This window comes from Oxyura jamaicensis, chromosome 2 (genome assembly GCF_011077185.1).
Source record: "Oxyura jamaicensis isolate SHBP4307 breed ruddy duck chromosome 2, BPBGC_Ojam_1.0, whole genome shotgun sequence".
NCBI lineage: Eukaryota > Metazoa > Chordata > Aves > Anseriformes > Anatidae > Oxyura > Oxyura jamaicensis.
Genome location: NC_048894.1, coordinates 29,666,359 through 29,679,935, shown reverse-complemented (window position 1 = coordinate 29,679,935; position 13,577 = coordinate 29,666,359). Strand labels below are relative to the sequence as shown.

The 13,577-nt window shown below is 36.5% G+C and overlaps 1 long non-coding RNA gene across 1 annotated transcript; it reads right to left on the bottom strand.

Moving 5' to 3' along the window:
- Window positions 1-2,684: 2,684 nt before the first annotated feature.
- On the bottom strand, window positions 2,685-12,065 carry LOC118161369. The gene is made up of 3 exons (XR_004747977.1): window positions 11,727-12,065; window positions 10,929-11,012; window positions 2,685-2,958 (listed from the first exon to the last, which is right to left on the bottom strand). It is a non-coding gene; the product is annotated as an uncharacterized LOC118161369 (long non-coding RNA).
- Window positions 12,066-13,577: the final 1,512 nt, after the last annotated feature.

The following is a 13,577-nucleotide window of genomic DNA, read 5'->3' as shown; positions in this document are numbered from 1 at the left end:
AATAGAATAGAATAGAATAGAATAGAATAGAATAGAATAGAATAGAATAGAACAGAACAGAACAGAACAGAACAGAATAGAATAGAATAGAATAGAATAGAATAGAATTATAGAATAATTCTATAATAATTCTATAGAATAGAAATATTATAGAAATAATAGTTCAGTTGGAAGAGACTTATAAAGACCAAGTCCAGATGCCTGATCACTTGTTTTAGAATATTTTACCTTTGGAGTCTGTCAGGCCAGAAATTTTGTACAGCAGTCTGAATTTTCCTTATGTCTGTCATCTTGAAAAGTATACATCCTATATGAGCTTTACATACACAGTAAAATTACTACAGTGGCTATAAGGAAAAGCAGTAAAGATACTGCTTATATACACAGTCATGGATTAACTAAATAACACTGCAATTTCTGGTCCCTAGGTAGGATCACACCTCAGGAAATGTGGTGTGCAAGCTGGGAAACAGCTGAGCAGAGCCTGAAAAGTTAGGGGGCAGAACAGTTGGGTGGCCTGTGCTTACCAACCGTCTTGGTTAGGCCGGTCTATTTGTTAGATGGTTGTGCAATGGCTGATTTAAAGAGAGGGGAAGGAGCTGACCTAGGTCAGGAGGGATAAAGAGGAAGAGAGGGCCTGTAGGGAAGAGACATCTAGAAGATAGGAACAAGGACAGCTGCCCTGTGAGTGTTCATTTTCATTTTATTTATTTATGAGCTTTTCCTTGATGCTATTCACTATCTGCCTATAATCACTCCTTTCTTTCTCATTGCTATCACAGAAAATCTATTTGTTTCTCTGAACTATCCAAATACATAGAGATAAAATATATGCTTATATTTATAATAATTAAACCCTTGTAAAAATGATCACATATGATCACATTTGGGAATATTATTTTATCATTTTTCTTGTTCTCTGTTCAACAGTGGACTAGCTGAATCCATGGAACCATCATGTGTGAATAATTTTACACTTCCAAATTATATCAACATTTGCAAACAGCATAGCAATTACAGTCCACAAGGAACAACCTTAACAAGAATCCTGTTGTTTTGTGGAAAGAAAACAGAAAAAGTAGATTGGAGTTTATTCCTGGCTTGTTAAAATACAGTTTTTGATAAATAGTGCACAATAAGAGGGGTTAAATTTCTCATATTTTTCTGCTTTTGCCAAATTTTCTGTAGGACTCAGCCTCTGTAGGACTCACCTCTCTGAATATTGGATAAATTTATTTATTTTGTATCTTTTTCTTATTTTGGTCCTTTCCCTGTCTTTTGTAAGAATGTAATGTGGATTGCAGGCAGTTTTTATCTAATCCATTCTTTGTCTATAAACAAGCACTGCATGAATAACACAAAAATGTCCACAAGTTATCATTAAAACTCTTAAATTAATTCTCTTTGCCTATAGTCACACAGAACACATTCATATTCACTTTTCTGTGAAAGAACAATCAATTAATTTTACTTTTAGCAGAGAGGTTTATAAAAAGCAATAATGTAAATTTTGTTTCACATGAACATTTATGGAAGAATGATTTTGAGTGAGACCACACAAATGTTTGTGCAAGAAGTGGTGTTTCTCAAGCTCATTCAGTCAGAGAGAATAAACAGTGTGACCTGATTTACCAATCCCAACTAGGCAATGCAACTTGAATTTAAAATATTTGCAATCAGTTCACAGGCTAAAAATTCAGATATATTTGTTGAGTACATTTAAATGAGAAAATCATGATCTGCTGATGGATATTCCATGAGAAGAAAAAGAGGATAATTTAGTCAAAGAAATTATAGTCAGAGAATTACTCACTCAGCACTACTGGCAAATAGTAAATGAGTGGCACCAAGGTTTTAATTCTAACACTTAACAAAGAAAGCAACTAATAAAGTCTTCCTTTTTTCATCTGAAGTACTATAAAACAGAGGGCTAGCCAAATTGCTTTTACAGAAATGTGACTTCCGTATTCATTATTTTTACTCAAATTACTTTAATTAAGAAACTAACTCTCTAGCCTTGACTTTTATCTTGTTCTAGACAGGGTGTGCCCAGGTTCATCTTTATGGACTTGCTGATGTGTTGCTGAATTCAGGTCAAAATTACAGTATACTTGTTTAGAGAACATTTATTTAATCAATACCTATCTAGGGAAACAAACAAACAAACAAACAAACAAAAAACAAAACAAACAAAAAAAATCTTGTTTTGATAATGTTCTTAATATTTATATTAAAGGAGAAAGTTATTAAACAACCTCCTGTAATATCCTGCCCAGCCACCCACCCATTTTTTTTTTTTTTTCTTTTTAGTACAGTAGTATGATGCAGGAGTTAAACAATAATTTCAAAATCTCCCATTTCATTTTCCCATTTTTATTTATTTATTTATTTATTTTTACAAGCCTAAAAGACACAGGAAAACTCTTGTAAACCTTTTCTTTCTGGAGTTCAAATCTCCTCCATAAACAGAATTCAAATTTCACCAGCTTCTGCTGTGACTCATACAATGAGGTACAAAATTTGCCCCATTCCTGGAGGCATTCAAGGTCAGACTAGATGAGGCCCTGAGCAACTTGATCTAGTGGGTATTGTACCGGCCTATGATGGGGGAGTTGGAACTAGATGATCTTCGAGGTTCCCTCTAACCAAAGCCATTCTGTAATTCTATGATTTTATGTTTCTATGATTCTATGAAATTCATTTTACACAAGAACATACAGATCTTTAATATATACAACAAATATAAGATAAATGATGGTCTTTACACTTTATTTAACAGGTATAGGGCAAAACTTATATTTTATGGCTAATGAAAAATTAGCCATTAGGTGAGCTGCCTACGCTGTTGAAGTTCCCTGGGCCATCCAGTAGCTTTTCTACTTTTTGCACTCTTGCAATACTGGGGGCTTTGCCTCAGGTACACTTGGACATTCTCAGCAGTTCATTCCATGGTTGCTCCTGCAGTGTCTATCCTGATAAAAGTGTTCCAATATGGACTGATTCCTTGTGTCATTTGTGTTTCTTTGCTTAGAATATGAATGTTGATTAAGATTTCATTTTTTTTTTACCTTGTTTCCTAATGTTTAGTAATGTCATGATTTACCAGTGATATCAATTCTAAATAAATGTTGTAGGTAATAGCTACAGCAGCATGCTAAAGATATGATATATTAATAGATTTTAATTGCCTGAGGAAATACCCTGATGATCGGGTTAGCATTTGGCAAAGGCAGAAATATGATTTTGTCTCCAGTCTAGTGGTGGAAATTACTGAGTTTAACCTCTTGTCCATAAGGGAACTTCTCTCTCCAGCTGTGAACTCACTATGATACAAACAGAGGAATAGCTGACCGAGCCTCTGAAAAATACTAATCAACTAGTGGAAGAAACAAGTTTTATCTACTCTCTGAAGGTGGGACTTCCCAGAAATATTCTATTAGAGTCCTTGATTTTTGTTCTTTTCTGAGGCATCTGGGTTCCTATAGGAGTTCCCTTATTATCCTTACTGTATTCATACCTGGGAAAAAAAAGTCTCTGTTCCACGGGAGGAAGGAGATGAACTATGCTCTGCATCTAAGTCTTTGCAAGCAGTACATTGTGGTCCCCATCTCATTGCTTAACTGGGTGATGGATATCTTCCCTGGGAGACCCATAACTGGTGGTTTGCATAAACATGTAACATCTTCTGGTTGCACATGTTGTTCCAATTATTCACTTTCAAGAGTAAAGGTCATGAAGAAAAAAAAAAAAAAAAAAAAAAAAAAAAGAGCTTCCTTTTATGACCAGAAAACCTAAAGATCCTATTGGACAAGAAGACCACTGGGAGCAGGTTCAGGAAGTGGGATGCAGTTCAAATACATTGGTTTTCCAATGGGCCATTTGTGTCTCCTGGATATCAGCAAGGTCCTCTAGAACTAGAAAATACCAAATGGCTGAAATGGCAGCAATGTATTATTAAATAGTCTTAAGTAAACTTGGTACCTCCTGCTTGTGACACATGTGTGTCTAGATATGGCAAAAACAGACTTCAGGCTGCTCAGGGAACTAGTTAGTAAGGTCCCCTGGGAAAATATTTTTGAAGGTGTCAGCATTCATTAGTGCTGGTCAATCTTTAAGCACTATCTCTAAAAGCACAGTGTCAGTCAATTCCAAAATACTGGAAATCAAGCAGGCAGGGCAGAAAGCCAGCTTGGCTGACCAGAGACCTTCTTCTGGAGCTTAGGCACAAAAAGAAAGTGTATGGCTGCTGAAAGCAGGGTCAGGAAACATGGAAGGACTATAGGGATGCTCTTTGCTTTTGCAGGGAGAAAATTCACGAGGCCAAAGCCCAATTAGAGTTGAAGGTGGACAGGACTATGAGAGAAAATAAAAAGGGCTTTTTAAAATATGTGAACAGAAAAAGGAGGACCAGAGAAAACAAGTCCACTACTTGATGGGGATGGTCACCTCACAAACAAGGACATAGGGAAAGAAGAAATGTGTAATGCCTTTTTTGCCTCAGTCTTCAACACTGATGATGGGCTTCAGGACCCCAGGTGCACTGAGTTGGAGGACTGTGATGATGGGAGTGATAAATTCCCAGCCAAACCTGAACTTTCATGGGATTTACTGCTCCACCTGGATCCATGGGTCCTGATGGGATTCATCCCAGAGTGCTCAGAGAGCTGGCTGAAATCATCACAGGACCCCTGTCAGTTACTTTTCAATGGTCTTGGGAATCTGGAGAGGTCCAAGTTGAACGGAAGATGTCAAATGTTGTGCCAGTTTTCAAGAAGTGCAAGAAAGAAGACCCTTGTAACTACAGGCCTGTCAGTCTCACATCAGTGCCTGGTAAAGTTATGTAGAAGAGTATCCTGGGAGTTATTGAAATGCACCTGGGGGACAATGCAGTCATAGGTCACAGCCAACATGGGTTCACGAGAGGTTTGTCCTGCTTAATAAATTTAATTTCGTTTTATGATAAGTTCACCCATCTAGTTACACCCAAGGGAAGTCAGTAGATGTAATCAACCCAGGGCTCCATTTTAGGGCTAGTTATTTTCAATGTTTTCATAAATTATTTGGATGTAGGACTAGAAAGAGTTTTGAGTAGGTTTGGTGATGATACTAAACTGTAAGGAGCTGTTGAGGGTGGAAAGGTCTTACAGAGAGATCTGGACAAATTGGAGACCTAGCCAATCACCAACCACATGAAGTATAACAAGAGCAAGTGCCGGTCCTGCACCTGGGAAGGGGCAACCCTCCTATATGTACAGACTGGGGGATGAGAGCAGCTCCACAGAGAGGGATTTGGGGGTTTTGCTTGATGACAAGTTGAGTATGAGACAGAAGTTTGCCCTGGTAGCCAGGGGGACCAACCATACTCTGGGGTGCTTCAAGCATGGCATTGCTTGGGACAAGGGAAGTGATTGTCCCATTCTACTCTGCGCTGGTGCGGCCTCACCTTGAGTACTGTGATCAGTTTTGGGCACCACAGTACATGAAACTATTGGTGAGTGTCCAGAGAAGGGTTACAAAGATGGTGAAGGGCCTAGAGGGGAAGACATACAAGGAGCAGCTGAGATCACTTGGTTTGTTCAGCCTGGAAAAGAGGAGGATGAGGGGAGACCTCATTGTTGTCTACAGGTCCCTCGTGAGAGGGACTGGAGACACAGGCACCCTCCTCTTCTCTCTGGTGACCAGCGATAGGACCCGAGGGAATGGAGTCAAGCTGCGAGAGGGGAGGTTGGATATCAGGAAAAAGTTCTTCACCAAGAGGGTGGTTGCGCACTAGAACAGGCTCACCAGGGATGTAGTCACGGCACCAAGCCTCACCAAGCCTATTGGAGTCTAAGAAGCTCTCGGTCATATGGTCTGAATTCTGATTTTTGGGTAGACCTGTGTGGAGCAAGGAGTTGGACCCAATGATCCTTGTGGGTCCCTTCTAATTTGGGATATTATATGATTCTATGATTCTATGACTTGTGTCAAACTTTTGTCTTCAAACATTGTTTATGTCTTATTTTGTCCTTTGAAGTTATGGCCTATGCAAATAGGGAAAAGCAGTAGATAACTTCGGCAAAGTTTTTTGATGCTTTTATATTATTTAAACAGAAGAGCATGGTCTTGATTGAATTAATAGAGACCAGTTGTAAAACTGAGTGATAAATACACCAACAGAACAGTTTTCAAAAATTGTGAAAATATGTGAGGAGTTGGTTTCTTAAAGGTCCGTCTTGGTTGTGATTGTGTTTGGTACTTTCATTAATGGCCTGGATGAAGGACCAGAGCTTACTTTTGACCTTTGCTCATCATAACATGATGTGTAGCAATAACCATGCTGAAGTACAGGGTTAGAAAGCAAAGCAATCTTGACAAACAAAGCAGCAACTTGTAAAACAAATCAGAAGAAATTCATCGGGAACATGTGCAAAGTATTGTACTTGAGAAGAATAATCAACTGTGCAAACAAAGGATGAGGAACTTGTTCAGAACCAGTTCAGAAATTATCAGGGAACAATAACTTAGCAATAACTTTAGCAATAATACCCTAGGCTGTGTGATGAGTTGCCCTGGCATGCAAAATAAGTGAAGTGAAACATATGTTTCATATGTGAATAAGAACCACTGTTGGAGAGTTTCTCTCCACCAGTTTACCTGTGTACAGTTTTAGACAATAGGATTCAAATGAGAGAGAGTACAAATGAGTCCAGACAAGTTGGTTTGAAACTGGGAACAAAAGAATTTAAAAAATGGAATTGTTCAGTCTGGAGAATTCTGAAGCAAATGTAACCATGAAGAAAGCTTTAAAAGCAATTTAAGGCAGAAAATAATCTATCCTTAGAGAGGACGGGACAAGAGGCAGGTTTAAATTTCAACAAGAAAAATTTAGCTTAGACAGCTTTTTCTAAGCGTCCAATAAGAACAGTGAAGCACACACAGGTTTCCTGGGGATGCAGTAGAGGTGAGTAAATGCTCACCTGCTCGGGAAGATGGAGGTGCAGGTGTTTCTGTCTCCAATGGGGCAGAAGGCATCCAAAGACCTCCTGAGATCCCCTCAGGCCCTATATTTTGCTGACTGTCATTACTGTCCTGCCCCAACTTGGATATACCATGATATAATGGAATGTCATGGATTTATTTATTTATTTATTTATTTATTTTAAGAGGAACTATCTATTAACAGATGCTTAAGGTAGCTCAGTATCATTTTATCTGATTGCAAAAGAAATGCATCGATTAAACAAATTCAGAAGCTTTCCATGTATCATCTTTTTTTTTTTTTTTTTTTTTTTTTTTTTTTTTCTGAGAGCTTATTTCCTTTAAGACTTTTTCAATAGCTATCAAGTTTGTTGAAAATATAAATAAATGGCTCTCCATGAAAATGGTGCCATTCTTTATGGAACTGCATCAGTGATAGGTCAAATTTATATTACTCTGCAGCATTTTAATATAATTCTGGCCTGGTTTAGGCATAATCAAGTCTTTTGTTGAAAGAGCTCTTGTAAGGAGCAATTAAATATTAGTACTTTAGCTAAACCCATATTAAATTATGTCTTGGAATTTAAGTATCTGGGAATCATCTTAAATCTTTTTGCTTGAATTTTAGGTGGTATTGTATCTGCAACTTATACTGAGGTATAAGACAATCTGTTTGCATCTTGATTTAGTATTTATAGCTTGAAATGTTTTGTTTTTTTTTTTAATTATTATTATTAAGTGTTCTAAGTAACTGTTAGTAAGGCCACTAATAGATTAAGATACTATTATTTATGATTACAGCTTCTGCTTTACAACAATAAAATAAGCTGAACATTCAGCAGGCAAATTTTAACATGTTTTTTGAAAGTCTTGAAGTAAATCAAAGCTGGTTGGGTACTCTTCAGCAAGCATGAGTGGAGATTCCAGCCCTTATCTTCACTCATAACCCATAGGAGGCAAGGGACTCTGGACTGGTATAACACTAAGGGCTCAACAAGAGCTTTCCTTTAGGCAGGAGCCTGAAAAGCTTATCTGGAAAAGATTTAAACTAAATTATTTCCCCTTCCCTTTGCTGTGGAATGATGGGATTAACACTAAGCATTGTCACGGATGAGCTGATTTGTGCCTGAACCCTTTGGAGCACATTGTGACAGAAAGAACAATAATCAGGAGTTCCACTTGCTCCAAAAGTTGCTCTGAAGTAGTCCTGCAATAGCAAGTCAGAAAATGCATATTTTTTTTTAGATTGACGCAGCACTGAAAAGGAAGAAAATAATGCTTTGTATTTTGATCAAAGTGGATCCCCATTGAACATTATTTTCCTAATAACTGAAGCCTAGGAAAAGCTTTATGTATGTTATGGTAAATTTGTTTGTAGATTTATTTTAGAAGTAAATGCATCCATAATTTATGTTTAAAAAAGATATGTTCAATTTATGTCAGTATCATTTTGATCATTGAAGCTTATTGGTTAGTTTCCCATCAGCACAGAGATGTCTCAAAGCATTAGGCAAATAAGTACTTAAAAATATGAAGGAATAAATAAAAATAAAGTTATTTACAACATTGAAAAGACAGGTCCTGCATAAATCTCTCATTTTGAATAGGTTATGTTTATTTGGGCCAGACTGGATGAATATGAGCTGCATAATTTCCATTTCACTTTCCATGTAAGAAACTGCTCAATGGGTTGATAAGGAAAAAACAGAAATCTACTTGCTAGACCACACATTCTTTGTTAAAATGAACAGCAAATATTATAGTACATGATATTACCTAAATATCACTACACTGATTATGAGAACTAATTTTCCCATACCTCTGGTCTCTTCTGACAATTCTTTTGTGTATTTGAGGGGGAATTTCCCTGCTCCCAATTCTGAATTTATCAAGAAGGAAACAGAAATGAGGAAACTGACCTTGTTTCTGTCTGTCCATACAGGACAAAACCACTCATGTGTTCCTAAGATCTAAACATTTTTGAGAATTGTCTTGCAAATAAAAACTGTGTAAGGACTACTGTTAGCTCGAAGACTTTCCTAAAGACAGCCATATTTGATTATTAATAAAATAAGTTTTTAGGAGACTGGAAGGAAAAAAAAAAAAAAAAAAAAAAAAAAAAAAACTTCATTTTCTTAAGCACTCTATGGTTCTGAATAAAACTCCTTATTGTATAATCAGCTGACCCAAAGAGCAAACACAGTAGTTATTAGATGATGTCTCAGTCATGTATATTAAGACTGTATTTGATTTGATAATGTTTAGTATCAAGTTTCCAGTCACTAGAAAGTTTATGGTAGTTTCTGATAAGACCTTGACAGAAGGCAGTCTTCCACCAGTTCTGGAAAGTGATGTAACCAAGTCTGTGACTACTGCATCATTCAGGGACAGGCTCAGAAATCAATCCGACACAGGCACTAATATTTATGCTTGAGGTAGAAAGAAATCTGTTCATCTTGCCTAATCTATTCAGTATCGTATTTATTATTTTTGAGTATTTGAGATACATACCTATGTTAAGTTACCAAAGTAACAATGTCACTAGAGGTTACTCTAATTTCAGAGATGGGAATTCTCCCTCTCTAATTCCTTATATTCAGCTTTAATTTTTATTTCTGAATATCATCCAATTTTTCTTAAATCTATTAATTCAGATCTTTTTACATTTTCAATTAAGATATACCAGCATTCTAGCTACCTAGGGGCATGGGATCGAGAACAGGGGAAAAAAGAGTACGTCATCCTGGTGAATTTAGTATTAGAACAGCTGGGGAGAGACATAATTACTGTAGTCCTATCCAAGCTTAGCATAGCTGAAAAACACCAAGGATGGCATTTAGCTGAAACTTTCCTCTGTAGAGTTTCACTGCTTTACTTTTATTCATAGCTAAGAGCTTAGCCTATAGCAATCTGTGCTACTGTTAATGAAAATTGAAGCTACATTAAATATATCGTCCTTTGGGGTGAAAAAAAAAATAAAAAAAAATTAAAACATCAACTTTATCTACAAAGACAGTTTCGTTCCAGCTGCTGCATTTAGGGTGAGAAGTGTACGCTAGGCATATACATTATCCAAGTGCCCGTGTCCCCAAAGATTGGGTGAAAGAATGTTTTCTGGGGATGGATCTCTTTTTTGGAGAAGTGTTTCGATAGTTTGTTGTTTGTACTATACTGCACCATAAGGGATGTTTTACATGCAGTGTGCAAACTGAGTGATGAAGTCATTCACAAATTCTGCTGGAAATGGATAGATACATGAAGCTCATTATTGAAACTGTTTCTTACTTGAGAATATTAAAAGGACAACATAACACATAATTTCACTGTCAGTGGGAGCCACCCTGTATTTTTTTAAGAAATGAGACACTATGGCTTTGGTTCCTGACTGTGTCTGGCACAGCATACACAGCAATAAACAGTGGTCCAGGGAGTGACATGCAACTTTCTGAAGCAATTTCATTCCTGCAATAGTTGGTCCCCAGTCAGCTATTTTTTGTATCACTAAGATAAATTCCTATATACTTACATTAATGGAAGGTAATGCATAGCAAAACTGACTCCAGTACCTGTTCTTTCCCTTGTGCCTCTCCTGTCAGAGCAAACTTTCCATCCTCAGTTCCATGAATACAAAGTGGTGGTGATAGTCTTTGTTAATCACCTCTTGCTTTATGTGCCTGCAAAAGACCCACTATAGTTTGTGTACAGCTCTTGGGGATTTTCCTTAACCATCAAAACTCCCTAATGTCCTGGCCCTGCTTTCTACTAGAAGAACTCGACCTTAAATTAACTGAATTAACTGTCTCTGATTCTGAGGCAAGTATAAAGCAATTTTTAAAATTACTGTTATTTTTAATATTGTTGTATATCTCATATCCTTCTTTTACTATATGACATTTGCCTGGGCCCTGGGGATTACTTTGCTGGCATCTCAGTTCAACGGGAAGGATTCCAGCAGGTTAAGTACACACCTTCAAAAAACAACAACAAACTCTCTGGGAACAAACTGGTGTGTTTTGTCTTGTCCTGGATGTCTTGATCTAGGTACCATTCACCTTGAATAACAAGCAAATTCTAGTTCTTCTACTTTAATTTCTTAAAATCTTTTTTTAATGTAAGAAAACACAGTGTTATAAGAAAACTAATTTTAAAATGTTAATAGATGAAATGCATATGCTTCCCTGAGAATCCCAGAATCACGTTATAAGACATGAAGATTTAGTGTTCACATCAGTGCTCCGTCCTTTAGGTATTATTGTTGGTACAGTAGACCTTTTTCATGATCTCTACCAGAGTATCTTACCCCATTCCAGCTATATTCCTGGGAACCTGGGGTTTAGACTATATATATGCAGATTGCCCTCTAAATGTAGGTTGATTTATATGCAGATAGGCATTTATAGAAAAGGAAATATTCCATTCTTAGTTTACTATTACCAAAGAGGTTGTACGTGTTTTATGAAACTGTTCTTGAGTATTTTTCCTGAGACAGAGCATGCTCCATACTCAAAGACTCTTTTGCATATAGAAGAACAATTCTGACCAATTTTATTGCTGGAGCTACAACAAATACACTAAACTCCAGATGTGAGTTATGAATGCATTTCATCAAATTGATGATAACTTCTGCACTACCAGCTTCCTGTAGGAACTACACATGACATAGTGCTAACAAGGATGACAGGTCTAGGATGACAGGTCTAGCTACACTGCAGGGATCTCTTGCAATCTCTTAATTTTCTCATTTTTAAGGAATTTCTATGTTCTACCTTTGTCTGCTTTCTTTTCATATGTCAGTCACAATGTTCTTCCATAAAAAGTTAGATGCTTTTAGAATTAGTTCCCTTGCAGTTAGCTTGCAAAACAAACAAAACAAAAATCTGAACAAATTTGCCGACATAAACATATTTAATTTCCATTAATGTTTATCACATATAGCCAAGGTGGCCTTATGATTAAGGAAATGCCCTGGCACTTAGGAGACTTAGAATTAAACTCTATCAATAGTTCTCTATTTATTTATACTGCAGAAAAACACTTAAACGTGCTACAAATATGCGATATGCTTAAGTGGTTTGCTGAGTCCCAAGCTTCAGAGCTTGGGCAAACCACTTTGTCTCTCAGAGTCAGATCGTGAAATCTTCTATTCAGCTTGGTGAGTAGCCTCATACACAAATAATGTCATTTATTTCAATATGATTAGTCATGATAGTAACCTCATGCCAGCCTGATGTTGGTACTTCAGCTCTTCATCAAAATGGGATAATTACATTTCTGTACCTCCCAGAAATGGTAGCACAGTACAGACAGGTACATTTCAAAATCTTTCTCTCTGCAGCTTCTCAGAGTATTTTCACCAAATCTCTGCATATAAGCTTTGAGTAGATTCATTGTATTTCTTTTTCTTTTATTGAGGGGTTACTTAAATAATAGCATACTACCATACTTAAGGAAGGTGAAGTGATATGAGAAGTGATTAGATAATTAATTACAGAGGAATATATTAATTCTGTTTGCTATGAGTTTAAGTCATATCCAGGAAAAAAACTTCCCTTCCTGTCATCCTTTAATACTATGAAGTCGATAAGCTTTGGATGTCCTCTACCTCAGAACAGGATTTATCCTTCCAAGGAGGATAATTTAAGGATTTTATATATAAAATAAATTACATGTATTATTATATATATATTTTTTTGCTTGGTTTGTTTATTATTTTTTTCTTGGTACTGTATCTCTTTTATGTATTTATTTTTTTAAAAAATGTATATATAACTGTCATTTGTGCCAAACCAACTGAGCTGTGCAAGATAAGCTATTCTGAGCTTCTTCATGTTAAATAAACTAGGGTGTGTTCTTGATTAGGCATTTTCTGAAAGAGGAAATTCACAATGTAGTTGAACTTCAATGGCAAAAAATGTGTAGTAAAAGAAGAAGAAGGGATGGAACCTGAATCAAAAGACTTCAGCTTCACTTGGCCTAGCCTTTTATTTGTCATACATATATACCTATATTCAATAATATATCTTATTTTAATTTCACCTTCCACTTTTTTCCACTTTCCTCAAAACGAACCAGGGGTGTTCAATTACAGACTTGTCTTTCAAATTCATTACTAATTCCTAAAGTACATCCAAAATAAAGCATTTCCCTAAACATCTAGTATCCCCAGAAATCATTTTTTTTTAATGTTTAAACTGTCAGAATTAACCTATCTAATTAGGTGTTTTGGTCAAACACAGAAAACACTTAAGTGGACCTGAGCAATTATGTCATAACAAGTCTGGGGTTTTAAAGGAGAGGAAAACTCTGATGGCACAAAAAGTGTCAAATATCATGAATGTGCTTTTGTAGTGAGCAAATTTGCCTTGTGAACTTGACCCACTTAAATAAGCTTTTAAAATATCAAGGCTTATAATGAAATTTGTTCCACCGTGCAACCATGTGAAGCTCTTCATCTCAAGTTGGGTTAGTGGACTCCTTTGTCAGGCTGAGCCCCTGCTCTCTATTAGCCTCCTAGACAGTGCCTAGTTTAACTTTACTGTTTTCAATTACTTTTGTTCCAATCTGTGCAATTAGGTTTACTCCGTCCACCCTGTCCAAAGGCAGTCATGTAGGACTCC